The sequence below is a fragment of the Natrix helvetica genome (genome assembly GCF_964273705.1).
Source record: "Natrix helvetica genome assembly, chromosome: 2".
Classification (NCBI taxonomy): Eukaryota; Metazoa; Chordata; class Lepidosauria; order Squamata; family Natricidae; genus Natrix; species Natrix helvetica.
Genome location: NC_138552.1, coordinates 226,345,702 through 226,360,622, shown reverse-complemented (window position 1 = coordinate 226,360,622; position 14,921 = coordinate 226,345,702).

The following is a 14,921-nucleotide window of genomic DNA, read 5'->3' as shown; positions in this document are numbered from 1 at the left end:
TAAATCATAAGGATGCAGGCAACAAGTTACATTTTGTTGTAATTATTTTTTTAATGTTTTTATAAACATTTTGTGGGAATTATTTGTTTAGCAGAGAGATAGTGTTTGGGAAAAACACTATTCTTATATCTAGTTGTCTTGGTGTTCAGTGCTCTATAGTGTATGTGTGCCGGGGGGGGGGGGGTGAGTACCAGAGCAATGGCCATGCAAGTTGGATTTTTTAAAATACAACAAATAGCCCTGGATTATTCTTTTTTTAGGATTTTTACGTCAGAAGACTATTTCTAAATCAATAGGGGAATGGATTATATAACTCTTTTTTCATTTTAAGATTCTTTGAGACTGAGTACACTTCCATCTAAATGTTGTAGCTGGCTCTTATTACTCTCTTTTAGAATTTCATTGTAAAAATAGTTTCCTATGCTGTTCTACACATCTGCTTTTGATTATTAATAGAGAGCTCTTTATCTAACTTTGATTTCTATATTTTTGAAGTTTTGGAATTACTAACATATTTTGCTTTTTACAGTCAGTCTTAAAATTCAAGAGAAGAAATTAACCTATTTGTCTCAGTCCTCTATGATGGATTTCATTTTTTAGATGTGTTCATTAGAAGACTTCCCGTTCATGTTTGTTTTATTTGCTTTTGTTAAATGCTGACATCAAATAATGTTTTGTTGCTTTAGTCATAAAAGAATTGTTCAAGAAACAAGTTTATACTAACCTATATAGCATAAATTTAAAGTCTAAAACTCGTGAAGAACAAATACACAGTTAGCAATGTATACAGTAGGTAGAGAAAGACAGCTCTGTTTTGGCTACCCTGACTTCATGAGATATCAGCTTGGCATTCTAAATATTTATCTAAAATAATATCTTGAGATTTTATACTTTCTTTAATCTATTCAACACATTTAAGTTATGTTAGAAGTTAGAAAGTGTTCCAATTTAGACAGTTCACAAGGAAAGCACAACATAGGTTTCCCTTCTGCTTTAGTGAACTACATACAGTAAAACAATTCTCTTCACAAACATTTACAGTATGTATCATGACACCAAAATGCACTATTCATCTCTTCCATATTTCCATGCAATATTGAAGCAAAACCTCAAAAGAGCAGAACTTGCACTGTGATGTCAATGTACAAAGTTTTGTCATTTTGGCATGACTGTGCGGAGGAGCAGATGCCTCTGCTCTGCTTCAAAGCTCTGTAAATGAGCAGCAGTGTCAGTTCTGCAAAGACAAATTGTAGACATGATGCAAAGCTTCAGAGGGTAATTATTAGCCAGTTCTGAATGGGAAGGGTCGTTCCCAAGAAATATCAGCTTGAACTTGAGAAGGCTATGAAACTTCAGAAGATCATTACTCAATGGACCTTTGAGTCACCTAAACAGAAGTGGAATGTCCTCAGATATTTGTCTGTTAAACTATTGCAGTTAAACTTCATAATGTTGCATCTCAAGACTTTCAAAAACTGCAGGGTGTTAACAAACAACTCTGTTATAACTGTTGTCCCAGTTGTTGTACTGTAAATTATAAAATTCCATTCTTGGAAATTTCACTTATGACTTTGTCTTGCTTCTCTTTTCAACATCAGATTATTTCATTTTTATTTGCCCATAGATTTCCTATGTGATGTCAGATTTTAATAAATAATTTCGTTATCTATCTAGACCGATAGGCAGATATTTTATGTATGTGTATATGTATGTGTATGTGTATGTGTATGTGTATGTGTATGTATATGTATATGAAATAGTGCTGCTTGATTATTATGGTCAAATGCATTGAACTTAATATTTTCTATAAGCCACTTGATAGCCTCCATCCCATTCTTGGTTCCCCAGACCTGTTAGCAAAATCAAGTTTCCAGGGCCTTGCAAAAGAGTGTCAAAATAGGGGCCAATCTTATTTCTGCAGAAGTGATGTTCTACAGGCAGGAAATTACCATTGAGAAGACCCTTCTTTTTGGCTCTACTAAATTTAATGCCTAGTTCTTTCATGTTGTTTATTTAGATGAGGAAGGAAGGAAAGAAGGAAGGAAGGATCATGTATTATAGCATGTGTGTTTTGTTCCATTGTAGCTGTGGTACAAAGGACCACAGACAGAAATAAATTAAAGGGTCAACATCTCTGTCATATTTGTAACCCCAAAGCCAACCATTTTAGTCAATGTTGACTTGGATGTCATAATAATGAAAGTTAATGCAAATTGATAAACATAAAGAGCTATGTAAGCATATTCATGTGGGCTATGATTTCAGAAGAGTTGTGAATATTGCATAAACTTTGGGGGGGGGGGGACACAGAGATGTTCTGCCACAGGTGTCAATGGCCAAAAGATAGGATTAGCTAAAAGAAGGGGCTATTTGCTCTATGTAGATCTAGCTTTATTACAGTATGCTTGCACAAATTGTGTTGATTGATTGAGGATACACACCTCTGGTAATTAGTCTGACACTAACCCAGTTATACTGGTGATTGACAATAGCTGAATAATCTTTTTGGAGCATTTAATTTTATTAGAAAACAAACTAAACTTAATGTCTGGAACCTTAAGGAAAACCTCCAGTTGTTAAAACAGCAGGATAATATTTTGATACAGGAATTTTTGTTTCTTCCCCAGCTCTTCAAAGTGAATCTTTATCTCATTAGAGATGATGATCTAATCAAAGTGATTTCACTTATTATCTAGTTTGGTTTTTTTTCCACAGCAAGGTTTCTGCAAAATATTAATCTCTGCATTTAAACAAATGGTTAGACTTGTGTTTCCATAGTGAAAGTTTAACTTGCTAGAAACCCATTGCTCCTATGCACTCATATTTGCTCTTTCCTTGGTGAGATAAGTGAGAACAGAAGCTGTGCTCAAAGTTCTCCAACTGCATTTTTTCCAAAGGCAGTCAAGGGCCAGTAATGAAATGAATCAAAGAATTGTAGGACCAGCAAAAAGTCAAGTCAACTCCAGCAGAATATTCATTACTTCTAAACTAACAATACTCTTCCCACACACGAGTAGAAAGGACTTTTGGAGAAACCTGTAGGGGACCAATTCAACACAGCTCTTTCTGGATTATTATGGCTTGTGTTAATCACTTGACAATGAATAATGGAGAGAAAGTCATAGTGTATGTAACATCTTCATTAATTACAATTTAAGCTCCTATAAACAAGAGGTTAGCCTTGTTCAGCTTGTATTTAGCTGCAGAGAATATTTTGAACACATCTACATAATCCTACTGTAAATAATTGAGGCTCCAAATGATTAATTTTTGTCAATTAAGTCTTCTGCCCTTAACCATTTAATGGATTAATTCCCCAATTGAAGCCATTCAGTATTTTAATGATTTTTTAAAAAGAATATTTAACTAAGTTAACACTGTTAACAATATTTTTTTTAAAAAAAGTAAGCAATACAGAGCAATCTAGGACTTGTGATCTTAATCAATCAAGTAGAAAGAAGAAAGCCTACTTAGGAGATAACTCTTCACCATCAAATGAATTACATCACTATCTCTAAGCAAGAATGTTACATAGCATCATTAACCAAAGATGCCAAATGGGTAATAATAAGCAAGTCTCTATGTTCCATAGTTGAGTTAGGAGATCTAGATAGTATAGCAGACGCTTATAGAGAATTCTGGAGGAAGTGAGTGACTGGCTTCATAATGGGGTCTTCTGTTTGGTCTATTGGATAACCTTTGGCAACTGGTGCAGAAAATATGAGAATTTTGTTCCTTTTCAAATTTTGAAAGCTTTCGACGCCACTAACAATTTCAGAGATTTGAGAAATTTGGAATGTCTCTATTTCCATCTCTCAAGTTCCATTTTGTCCCCAATGTTTTGCTATTTAAAAGGCCTAAAACACTCTTCTTCAGCAGGCTTTTAATTTGAATTTTTAACTATTTTTATTATCTCTGGTAAAGATAATTTTGACTTCCAGCTCCCAATCGCAGGCAATCATTTTGTACTCATGGATGACCTGCTAATCATTAAAGTCACAGCATGGCTTTATAAAGAGGAAGAGTTGTTCAAAATGCATTTCCACTTGTGAATAAATAACTTTGGGAAAGCTTAAGAACAGTGGTGAATTGAAAGGACACCTTTTAAAACAAAACAAATGTTAAACTTGTTTTACCTCCTCCATTCTATCCTCATTCTTACATCATCAACTGTCTGAGAAAATAAAGTTTCTAAGAATGCTATAAAAAAAACAAAGTTCCAGAAATGGAGATTAAGACCACAGCATTCTGAAAGTCTAAAAGTCTACTATATCAAACTGAATTTGTCAGGGTTTTGAAATATATATTCCATTTCTCCAGTTTTATCTCTTAATAGCAATAGCAATCAACTTATATAGACTTATATACCCCTTCACAGTGCTTTTACAGCCCTCTATAACTGGTTTACAGATTCAGCATATTGCCCCCAACAATCTGGGTCCTCATTTTACACACCTCAGAAGGATGGAAGGCTGAGTCAACCTTGAGTCGGTGAGATTTGAACTGCCAAACTGCAGCTAGCAGTCAGCTGAAGTAGCCTGCAGTACTGCATTCTAACCACTGTGCCACCTTGGCTCTAATGTGAGGCTCACCCAAACCTGATGTTTACCATGAATAATCAGTGTGTGTGTGTGTGTGTGTGTGTGTGTGTGTGTGTGTGTGTGTTCGTAGATTTTCACCGGTACAGGTATGCAGATCTTGGCGTATTCGGGTCTTTTCCTGTGTAAGATTGACAGTATCTTGGCAACATTTCAATGAGGTCACACTTGTCATCTTCAGGCTGGTGCCTTTGGCTTCGTGCTTGTGCGAGCAAAGCATGAGCGGAGCTGCCGGTTTTCTATAAATATAGGTGGGTGGGTGTGGAATGTTGGCTTTGTTGCTTTAAACGGATTGGTTGGCAGAACACAAGAATGCAGTCAGAAAAGAAGAAAAAACTTCCTCCCTTTTCCAGCACCTTAAAGCAACAGGACATGAAATTGATTTTTGAAGGAACCAAATTACTCTCCAAAACTGAACACTTCAACAAGAGAATAATTATAGAAGCTATCGAAATAGAGAAACACCCCCACAACATGAATAAATGTGATGATACCTCCCGCCTACCAGACATCTGGAAACCAGCCCTAGTCAACAAACGAGCCCCACCCATCACCCAGGCTGTTACAACACAAAACAACAATGAACACACAGCCAGCACCAATCAGCACCAATCTACCAATCATAATACAACCACACGACCAATCATTCCACTTACTGAAATAAAACCAGCACTCCACACATCCCCACCAAGATTTATAGAAAGATGGCAGATCCGACCAAGCTTTAAGCCCAAACCCCAGCCTGAAGATGGCGAGTGAGACCTTGCCGAAACGTTGCCAAGACAATCTTACATGGGAAAAGACCCGAATACAACAAGACCAGCATACCTACACCCGTGAAAATCTATGAAACATATTTGTGTGTGTGTGTGTGTGTGTGTGTGTGTGTGTGTGTGTATGCTGAGCTCTAATCTTTCTAGCAAAATGAAGTAAAGTTAAATTGACGCAAAGATTGGTTAATTTGACATCTTGGGGATAGAGCCATATCTAGCACAAATATTAACATTGACCTCAGAAACTAATTTGAAATATAATGGCCCATACATGTTCCACTAGAAGATCTTGGCAGACTTAGGATGATATCCTACCAGTAAAAACATGCTTGTATGCCTCTTCAAACACATCCCTTTTTTATTGGGTGGAACATTCATAATCATGTCTTTAACAGCCTGCTGTTCCCTTTGAATGATTTTAATATGAATATTTTCTGGACGTTGTAATTCTAACTGCTTAATAGCATACTGGCAATGAAAGCTACAGTGACCAGATGTAATAGCGAGCAGGTCTCTTGTAACTTTAATCATTGTGGAAAGGGGAAAAAAAGTTTATTTCTTTTTATCCCTACATGAAATCAGAATAGAAAGTAACCTCAAGGGCCATTTAATACATCTTTTAAATAAATGCAATATCCACATAGACCACAATGCTTTCTACACAGCTATTAAAAAATAATGGTGCCCTGTCCAACTTTGCATGTGTTCAATCATCCAGGAAGGAAAATCCATTTGTATTCAAGTTTTGCCTATCCCTTCTGCAAACCACATAGCTGAATGCAAAGTGCTTAAGCTTATCAAAAGGGTTTCAAAAAGTAAAGTTTACTGGGAGACATAAGTCAACAGGAATAATTTAGCCAGGCATAGAAAGGAGATGAGAGAACGAGTGACAGTGAATGGCAGCGTTTATAGTAGTCAGCTTCACTCTTTGTTGTTCAAACCAAAGAAAAAGAATTGACATAGAGATGCTCAAGGTACCCGTTTCAATCATATCTGATACAAACTGACCTATTTGCCATCTCCTGTTCTGATATGAGAATCAAGCATAGTTGCCATATCCTCACTTTTCATGAGTGTTTCAATTGAGTTTTCAGAACCAGAGAAACATCAAGTCATATTTCATGAGACTGTGATTCTACTGATGTCTCAAATCAGATGAGTGTATGTGTCAATGCCCAGGTTCTTTTATGAAAGCAAAGGTTATCAGATTCAAAGAGTTACTGTAGAAATAAATAATGATGTTGATTCACCTTTGAAAGTATTTTCTGACAATGTGGAAATGAATTCTGTTCCAGTTGAAATTGCTGAATGGATTATTGTTTCATTATTGAATATTGATTTGTTCAAATATGTGACTCAAATGAACCAGGTTTGCAGTAGGTCTTGCTATCAAATTAAAAAAAGTGAATTAATTCAGTTTAGAGCTCTTGCACAAATGTACAGATGCTATAAACTGATTCTCACCAAATGTGCAAATGAAGCCATGAATTCCTTCAGAATTTCAGAGATATTCAGTATGATCTAGAAAATCAGCCCTTTTCAGGGATTGAATTGAATTTTTGAATTGAATATTCATATAGTCACACTATCCACTGACAAGATTTGAGCATTCTTATTGTTTAAATAAATTGCTCAAATGATACAAGAAATTGTGGCCTATGTGAGTTCTGAGTGTGAAGTGTTCCTTCAAGAACTCAAACTAAAGTAAATTAAACTTCACTTTCAGAAATGAAATATCCCCAGAAAGTATGCCATCAGAATGTCTTAAAAAAACACTGGACAGGTCTTTCTAACAAAGAAACAAACTGAATAAGCATAATATTATTCCAGGGCCTGTAGAAGAGGCGGACAATTTTGTATTTTCTTGCATGAACCACCATGGATCACTCTAACGTCTCTCTTTCTTACTGCTTTGGATTTTGAAACGCTTTCTGCTCATCCAGGAACACTAGCTGGCAGTCAGAAAACACCACAAAACCTCCTTAATCTCACTACACATGGACAGACTCAACCATAGTTTCAACTTGGAAAGTGAGCATCCGTATATATATGGATGCTCAAATATATATGTTGCATTTGTGCTGATAAATAAATAAAGGGAGACTAGTATAGATCCATTTCAAGCTATTTAGCTCTCATCAGCTAGCCATACCCTTACTGGGATTTGAGCCTGGGCTGTATTACATATTAGGCAGGAGTCTTAGCCACTAAGCCACAGGCTCGCCTCCTTTATCAACACAAATACATACCTATTTCCCTGGCTCAGCTGATAAAGGAGATTAGGCCGTCCAGAAAGGGAAGTTGTTTATTTGTTTCTATTTCCATGGTGAATTGTATTTTGGGGTGTAGGCTGTTGAGATGTGTGAGGAAGTTGTCTAGTTTTTCTTTGCCATGTGGCCAAATCACAAAAGTGTCATCAACATATCTAAGCTTACACGGGAAAAGACCCGAATACAACAAGATCAGCATACCTACACCCGTGAAAATGTATGAAAACAAATATATATAGCCAACCTCCCTCGAGTACAGCAATTAAAACACAAGAGAAGCCTATAAAATTACAATTAAGTTTACAATCTAAATGGATAAATAACTAGAACAGATAGTGAAAAAAGGACATAAGTAATACTAGAATGTATAAAACACTGTGAGAATGTAAAGCTATGGTAACTTTTGTTTTCAAAGACCAACAATAAAACTTGCAACTGCATCTCTCATGTTTCTGCCTGCTTGGACTGGGACAGAACAATTAGAGAGTGGAATTTATGGGTGCTTATAAAACTTAGTAGGAAATTATTCACTTTCTTTCTACTATGAGAGCATTAAAAATCTACTCTGACCTCCCAGGATGAAAAATATCAAGTTTTTCTATTTATTAGTGCCTTTACTTTTATATCATTGGTATTCATTTTTATGAGGTTTTTATTTTGATGTTTGGAATATTGTGTTTATCTTGCAATAGTCCTGGAAATCAGATTATTTTCTATTCTGCCTGCTGTTTTGTCTGTTACCCAGTTCCAAAAGATTTACATTTTAGATGACAATGACAATCCTAATGACAGTAGCTTAGTTTTAATGACTAAAAAGTTGCCACCAACTGCACATTCAATGCCAACCAATGCAGGTTCACAATAGCTCCTGTGGTGCTCAAAAAAATATTATGCATACCTCACTTATCAAAGTTAATAGAATTTTTACTTCTTCAAGGCAATTGTTCTGCATTGTACTGAAACCTCATACATAGGATTTAGAAACCTGCCTGCTGTTTCTATAGAACTGATCCTCACACAATTAAAGGCAACATATAGTGAAAAATAAATGTAGAGACTGAGTTTAAAAAAGCTTAAAGACACAATAGTGACATAGTTTAAAAAATATTGCTTTCCCACTGCTAATGGGTGTTTCTTGCCAGGATTGATTGCACTAGGGTCACAAGAAACAAAATCCAGGACAGAGTTTTAGATCAAGCACAGTGAATCTAGCCAAGGATGAGCAGTAAAAAGAAAGTTGCAGTGAAGATCAGGGTCAAGCCAAATAAATCCAGCTGAGTAAGAGGAAACGTGCACAAAGAAAGTACCAATGCACAAAAATTATTCTAGCAGTGAACAGTCTGGAACGGGACACTTTAAACTTGAGTTGTTGGAACTTCAGTGTAGGTTAGGGTTAGGGTTCCATGTATTCCTAGAGTTAGACAATGGTTCACCTCTTAGCTTCATAAAAGTTTAGAATCTTTTATTTAAAGGTGATCAGTTCTGGACTATGAAATTCTACACAAGTTCTAGATGATTGCATAGAGGTGCAGAAAACTATAGCTTTGTTGCATCTGTTGCTCATCCAAAGTTTGCAGCTTATAACTGATATCTCTGATGTAAATTTTACATTTTCAAGGAGAAACATTGTTTGAAGTGACCTTATTATGCCAATCTGGTTACAGCATTTGTTTCTAAAGCAAGTAGGACTTGAGTAGGACATGGCAAGTAATTGTGACATTGTACAGGTCTCTTAAAAGTCACTGGGTCTATCAGGAAAGCAATGAAATCGGGCACTGAATCCAGATTTTCCTTAATATCAGCAAAATATCCTGCTACCACCATCTATTGAGTTGTAGGACACGATTGGATTCTCTTTCATTGTGGTTAATTGTTTTCCATGCGGCTCAATTGTTTCTGAACAATTTTCTGAAACTGTCCATAAAAAAAGAGGAGGAGACATCAAAGGTATAGTTTTTTGATTGATTGTTGATGTTTCCAAACCACAAATGAGTTTTCTTCATATTTCAAACTTCAGTGCATGGAGACTTTTTAAAAAGTCAGTTTAGGATAAAGCAGTAGCACACTAAGGATCATGATGCTGACAACATTGAGCAGTGGTGGGATATGACTGGTACGCCCCAGTATGGGCGTACCAGTGCCTGCTGGGAGTACCAGGTACCGTTCCGGTATGGTGCTTCGGACGGCCCACCCACTCACCCACCTTCCTGACCTGTATTTGAGCTGATCGGGGATTATGCGCATGCACATGGAGCATATGGTGCCTGTGCAATGCTCCGCCAAGCAGCTGGAGCTTCATGGGCAGTAAGTACGCATGCTGCACACATGCTACACACATGCATGTGGTCGACGCCTGGCCCTGTTGCACCGTACCGGTTGCAAGGGATTAGGAACCAACCACTGACATTGAGCCTTTTCCATTTCCAATGTATTTTAAAGAGATATGAATTAATAGTTAGTGCACCCTGTTCACACATAATATCTATACATTTATCTATATCCTGCTTCAAAATGTCAGCCCATTTAGTCTCAAATGTGACAAGATGTTGTGGCCATGTATTTGTTTTCCTATTTGCTGGTTGTAAACCTTTAGGAAAGTGGGATTGAGAATCTCATGTGGCTTTTATTAAATGTTTCGGCGACCACACTTAGACAGGGTACAAGAATGAATGGTCAAATCAGAAAGTGACGTGCTCATTGTAAAAAGTAACCCAGCTTTCTTCTACCTGAATTATAGGATGGCTCCATCCCTTTGTCATCCATTCCATCCCATTTATCCAAGGTTATGATTGAAAAAATAATAATTTTAACTTTTCTACTGAAAACTGCTTTGGGATGTCAACTTTGGGAGATGCAGGTTGTGCATCCATGATTTATGGAGGACATAAGCTTCAGAAAACTGAAGTGGTGCTCCACCTTAAACCCAAAGCAGAATCAAGTTTTATCTGGACCAGTGCAAAACAGCAAAGCAGCTCTCAAAGATTTTTTCCCCTATGCAAATCCCAATATTCTGGAGTGCTATGCATATCACAGTTTCATATTATCTCTAAAATATACCCATTTAATGAAAAACCACTGGAAATATAGATGTCTAGGTCTTTTAAGAAGCATCAAAATAGTGCCATCATGGCTAGAATTCTTTCAATTCTTGGGCTGATATTGACATGGAAACTAGGGCTACCATAGGTGACATAAAAGTTCCTCTTGCACATATGTGGTTGTTGTTCCTGACTCTTGGGGGCGGTGCCCATCCCCGTTTCAAAGTCAAAGAGCCAGCGCTGTCTCCGTGGCCAGCATGACTAAATGCTGTTACCTTTCCACCAAAGGTGGTCCCTGTTTTTCTCCTTGCATTTTTACATGCTTTCGAACTGCTAGGTTAGCAGAAGCTGGGACAAGTAATGGGAACTCACTCAGTTACGCGGCGCTAGGGATTTGAACCGCTGAATTGCTGAACTTTCTGATTGACAAGCTAAGCATCTTAACCACTGAGCGACTGCATTCCTAGGGCTACCTTATCTGGGCTTTAATCTATATAATCAACAAAATATATTACACTGTATATGTGTATATCTATATCTACATGTTTTTCTGTGTATCTGTCTGTGTCTCAGTGTGTAATCTAGGTAACTACTAGAAGAATTTACAGGTGAAACTCAAAAAATTAGAATATCGTGAAAAAGTTCATTTATTTCAGTAATGCAGCTTAAAAGATGAAACTAATATATGAGATAGACTCATTACATGCAAAGCAAGATAGTTCAAGCCATGATTTGTCATAATTGTGATGATTATGGCTTACAGCTCATGAAAACCCCAAACCCACAATCTCAGAAAATTAGAATATTGTGAAAAGGTGCAATATTCTAGTCTCAAAGTGTCCCACTCTAATCAGCTAATTAAGCCATAACACCTGCAAAGGGTTCCTGAGCCTTTAAATGGTTTCTCAGTCTGGTTCAGTAGGAATCACAATCATGGGAAAGACTGCTGACCTGACAGTTGTGCAGAAAACCATCATTGAAAGCCTCAAAAGGTAATTGCAAAAGAAGTTGGATGTTCCCAAAGTGCTGTATCAAAGCATATTAATAGAAAGTTATGTGGAAGGGGAAAATGTAGAAGAAAAAGGTGCACAAGCAGCAGGGATGACCGCAGCCTGGAGAGGATTGTCAGGAAAAAGATATTCAAAAGTGTTGGGGACTTTCACAAGGAGTGGACTGGGGCTGGAGTCAGTCATCAAGAGCCACCACACACAGACGGATCCTGGACATGGGCTTCAAATGTCGTATTCCTCTTATCAAGCCGCTCCTGAACAACAAACAACATCAGAAGCATCTTACCTGGGCTAAAGAAAAACAGACCTGGTCTGTTGCTCAGTGGTCCAAAATCTTCTTTTCTGATGAGAGCAACTTTTGCATCTCATTTGGAAACCAAAGACCCAGAGTATGGAGGAAGAATGGAGAGGCACACTGCAAGATGCTTGAAGTTGAGTGTGTAATTTTCCACAGTCTGTATTGATTTGGGGAGCCATGTCATCTGCTGGTGTTGGTCCACTGTGCTTCATTAAGTCCAGGGTCAATGCAGCCATCTACCAGGAGATTTTGGAGCACTTCAAGCTTCTTTCTGCAGATGAGCTTTATGGGGATGCTGACTTCATTTTCCAGCAGGACTTGGCACCTGCCCACATTGCCAAAGGCACCAAAACCTGGTTCAATGACTCTGGGATTACTGTGCTTGATTGGCCAGCAAAGCTGCCTGACCTGAACTCCATAGAGATGGGCCATTGCCAAGAGAAAGATGAGAGACATGAGATCGAACAATGCAGAAGAGCTGAAGGCCGCTATTGAAGCATCCTGGTCTTCCATAACACCTCAGCAGTGCCACAGGCTGATAGCTTCCATGCCACGCCGTATTGAGGCAGTAATTGATGCAAAAGGGGCCCAAACCAAGTACTGAGTACATATGCATGCTTATACTTTTCAGAGGTCCGATATTGTTCTATGTACAATCCTTGTCTTATTGATTGCTTGTAATATTCTAATTTTCTGAGATTGTGGATTTGGGGTTTTCATGAGCTGTAAGCCATAATCATCACAATTATGACAAATCACGGCTTGAACTATCTTGCTTTGCATGTAATGAGTCTATCTCATATATTCATTTCACCTTTTAAGTTGCATTACGGAAATAAATGAACTTTGCACGATATTCTAATTTTTCGAGTTTCACCTGTATAAGGTGATCGTCATCCAAATTTTCGCAGCCCCGATCTGGTAGGCGGAATAAGGAGAAGCTTATTAGCCATATTAGAAAACACAGAAGGAAGAAAGTCATTGCTTGATGGTGAGTAATTAAGATTATGTCCTAAAAAAGTGGGTCTTTCCAAATTGCATATGATGTGAAGTGTAAATTATCTAGGATGACAATAACAGCTTCATAAGTCTAACGTAATCAGGCAAGAGGACAAGTTGAGGCAGAGATTGTAAAGCAAATGAGCATTACTATCTCTGTTCAGCAGTTTCCTAAAAATAAGCAGTTGTGATCAGAACTAAATAATATGGATATCCTTTGGTTTCTGTCCTAAGACTCGAGTCAAACTAAACTGATGTTGACTTCTTTAAGATGAAACAAGATCTACAAATTGACCTAAGCAGAAATTGAAGTGTTGCTCGGTTTGAAAGAAATGTAACATTTGTAGTCAGGAGGAAGCAAGTGTGCTTGCAAAAAAAAAAAAAAACTACTTTCAGTCTTGCTTGTCTAGGATAGGAGGAAAAGAAAGGACAAAAATTAAAAAGTTGATATATTACAATGTCATAGCTTGAGACTATTCATTGGGGGTTTCCACTTACACTACTTGGATTTAAATATCATTTAACTCTGTCCAAAGTTATAGTTTTTCCAGAAATCAGAACTGAAAAGATTCAACATGCCTATACCTGTACCCCTGAAATGTGTTAGGTAGTGTGTAATTAAAGGTATCACTACATGGAATATTTTCAGTTTGCCTGCTAAACAATATGGAAGATTACTGAAGTCTTTAATCCTCCATCCAAATCTGAGAAAAATAAAATTGAGAAACTTAGTTGGTGGGAGATAGCAGCTTTCAAGGTTTTCCTCCCAACTGAAGTAAAGTCCTATCTAATAGTTCCACAGAAAATTGCTGCCCTGATGGTATCTAGTAACAATGCAAACAAATTGTGTTCTTTAGAGGACAGAGACAGAAGGATTCATCAGATTTTTTTTACTTCCACTACCACCAAACATCCCTAGTTCTCACCCATCTAAAATGACCATTAGGTACCAGGCTGATCTAGGCTCACCTGATTATGCAATCAAAATAATGGTTGATGAAGTATGGCAGCTAGTCTCCGCAGTGAAACCTAGTTTAAGATAAAAGAGCAAAGCAGAACTTTAATTCTGGTAACACAAAAACAAGTTAAGGCTGCCTCAGCTATGGGGTGAGATTCAAATGAAAATAAAGTAGACAAAATGTTGGTTGTACCATAGTTAAATTCAAGTGAGAAAAGATTATGAGATGCTTCAACTCTGTCGATTTTGAAGTGGATCCAAGTGAAAATATGAAACCCTCCAACTTGATACAAACTGAGGTAGATTATTTTCCAAAAGACCAAATCAGGCACAAAATTTCTATTGACCACACTCTAACATTATTAAAAATCCATTGGTGGACAAGTTTAAAAACTGGAATTGAGGTTGTCCAGCTGACATCCTTCATGTCATCCGTTCTGGAATTTTCATAAACCTGAGTTCAGAAATCTTCTATTTAGCATCTAACATAGAACAATCTCATTTGAGACTTTCAAAGATCACAGTAAAAATAGAAATGGGTAATAAAATAAAACAATTCATTAATTGCTTTAATGAATTAACCTATGCCACATGTAGCATTTAATTTTGACCTTTTAAAAAACTGCACTTACATCTTAAAAATGTCTTGCTAATAAATGAGATTACTATGAAGTGGGCATATATATTTATTCTGGACCTATATATTTATTTGTTCATCCCATATGTTCCTCATTATAATATCCAAAACCAATAAAAAATTAAAGTATCTTCTCAACTCTGAACTGAGTTTAACTACTAGAATTTTCAAAGAACAGCATTAGATTAAGATGTTTCTAGCCACTTTCCAAAAAATAGTTCTACAAAATATAAATAAATTCAAAAGAAAGACTAAAGTGGATGATTATTAGAATTAATATAATGGTATTTTTAATGGGCCATTGTTACAATGATGGATTGTTCTTGTATAATCATTGTAG